This window comes from Parus major, chromosome 22, assembly GCF_001522545.3.
Source record: "Parus major isolate Abel chromosome 22, Parus_major1.1, whole genome shotgun sequence".
Lineage (NCBI taxonomy): Eukaryota > Metazoa > Chordata > Aves > Passeriformes > Paridae > Parus > Parus major.
The window spans coordinates 717,274-720,125 of NC_031790.1; positions in this window are offsets into that span (position 1 = coordinate 717,274).

Consider the following 2,852-nt stretch of genomic DNA (forward strand, 5'->3'; position numbering starts at 1 on the left):
ATTCCATTACTCACTGCTGCCAGGAAAAGCGGAATATTTTCCCTTGGAAAGGGGAACGGATGAGGCACAGGGAGAATTTGCCTTTATTTCTTTTCCTTTCTTTTTCTTTTTCTTTTTCTTTTTCTTTTTCTTTTTCTTTTTCTTTTTTTTTATTTTTATTTTTATTTTTATTTTTTCCTTCTTTTTCTTCTTCTTCTTTTTCTTCTTCTTTTTTTTTTCATTTTTTTTCTTTTTCTTTTTCTTTTTCTTTTTCTTTTTCTTTTTCTTTTTTTTATTATATAATATATTAGATGTATAATTATAATATATATTATATATTATAAAAGATAATATATAATCTCTTTAATAAATATTAATATTTAATAATAATATTTAATAAGATTATTAAATATCAAATCTGGGCCTGCAAGGGGAAGTTTCCCATGAGGAGAAGGAGCCAGAAAAGGAGGAGGAGGAGCCCAGGGGAGGCTCTGAGGATGCTCAGGATGCTCCTGCGGGGTTGCCATGGACACGGCGCCGTTGCCATGGCTACGGAGGGATGCGAGGGATGCAGGAACGTTCTGGAAATAAATCCCAAGGATTTATCCAGGGATAACAGCTGGAATCCAGCTGCAGCAGGAAGGCAGCTGGGATTCCAAATGCTTTTATCAGGAAAATTCTGATTTAGTTTGGAAAAAACGTCATTTTTAAAATTTTTTTTGAATTATAATATATATGATATATATATAAAATATAATATATAATATATATAATGTATAATATATATAATATATATCATATATATTATATAATATATGTAATATACATTATATATAATATATATAATATTGTGTGTATATATATAATATACAATATAATACACAATATAATATACAATATATATTCATAATATAATATATAATATAATATATAATATACAATATATAATATATACAAAATATAATATATATTATATAATATATAATTTAATGTACAATATAATGTACAATATATATATACATAATATAATAAATATAATATAATATACAATACACTATAAAATATATATACATTAGATATATAATATAATATACAATATACAATATATATACAAAATATAATATATATTATATAATATGCGATATAATATACAATAATTAATATACATATATATACATTATATAATAAATATATAATATAATATACAATGTAATATACTATATATATACACATAATATAATATATATAATATATTTTATATATTTATATTTATATTTATATTTGTAATTGTATTTATATTTATATTTACATTTACATGTATATTTATATTTACATTTATATTTACATTTATATTTACATTTATATTTACATTTATATTTATATTTGTAATTGTATTTATATTTACATTTACATGTATATATATATATATTTACGTTTATATTTACATTTTTATTTTTAGTTTTAGTTTTAGTTTTATTTTTATCTTTATTTTTATTTTTATTTTTATTTATTTATAATTTTATTTTATCTATAAAAAAAGAACATTTTGGGGATTTAATTCTGAACTCTCCAGGGTTTTGTGCCTCAACTTCCTGAGCTGTTTTTAGGGAATAATGACAAAAACAGATGGAAAAGGTCACGGATCCTTTTTGTGCTGTTGGTTGAAAATAAAACTGGGAGAAAAATGAGAGGAAATGGGAAAAGAATGGAAAAATGGAATTTTGATATAATTCCAGGAATATCCTGGCCAGGCTTTTCCTGCTTTTCTCAGCAGGAACAAAGAGGAAAAATTTGTGTCCTGAAATTGGAATTGGTGGGGGAGCAAAACTGCCTCTTAATTATTGATAATTAAGGAATTAATTGATTATTTGTTGTTTAAATTGAATATTTAGGAATTATTTGATTATTTGTTGTTTAAATTGATTGTTTAGGGATTAATTATTTGCTGTTTAAGTTGATTATTTGGGAATTATTTGGGAAAAAAAACCTCAAAAATTCAGATTCAGATAAACTGAGATGGAAAAAAATCCTCAAAAATTCAGATCCAGATAAATTGAGATGGAAAAAATTAAAAATCACAGATCCAGATAAATTGAGACAGAAAAAATCCTCAAAAATTCAGATTCAGATAAACTGATATTGGAATAAATTAAAAATCACAGATCCAGATAAATTGAGGTGGAAAAAAATCCTCAAAAATTAAAATCCAGATAAATTGAGATGCTGGAATTTCCACTCCTTAAATCCATTTGGAATAATCTTTTTTGCAATCCTGACCTCTGCAGGCTGAGGAGCTGCTGGAACCCAGCCGGTTTTGGGCAGAAATAATTGAAATAATTCATGAGCCGGGTGGTTTTTAATGCTGTGGGCAGGAAATAATAATTTTAATTTAATAATCCATGAAAATACGGAGTTTGGGGGAAGGGAATCCTCATTTGGGGGGGATCCACGAGCTCCTGGATGGAATTTGTGAATCATTTTGTGAAAGCAGCGGAGGAAGGAGCAGGAATTTGGAATAAGGAAAAGGAATTCGGAATAATGAAACAAAGAATAATGAAAAATAGGAATTTTCTGCTGGAAAAACTGGGAGATAAAAGCCGGGATTTCCTTGGGATGGGGAGGGGTCAGGATGGTTTTTTTAATGTTTTCATTTCCAAACCCTCCCACCCCTGCAGCCCCAGCGAGCCCCCAACTCTAATTATTAATCTCTAATTATTAATTTTTAATGAAGAGCAGCTGGAGGGCAGCACTGCAGGCGGTGGGAGGGGGTTTGGTGCCGGTTATTGTGGGGTGGGGGTCCCATGGGGCACTGCCAGGGGGTCGGGCCATCCCTGTCCTCAGTCCCGGAGCCCCCAGACCCAGTTCTGGCACCC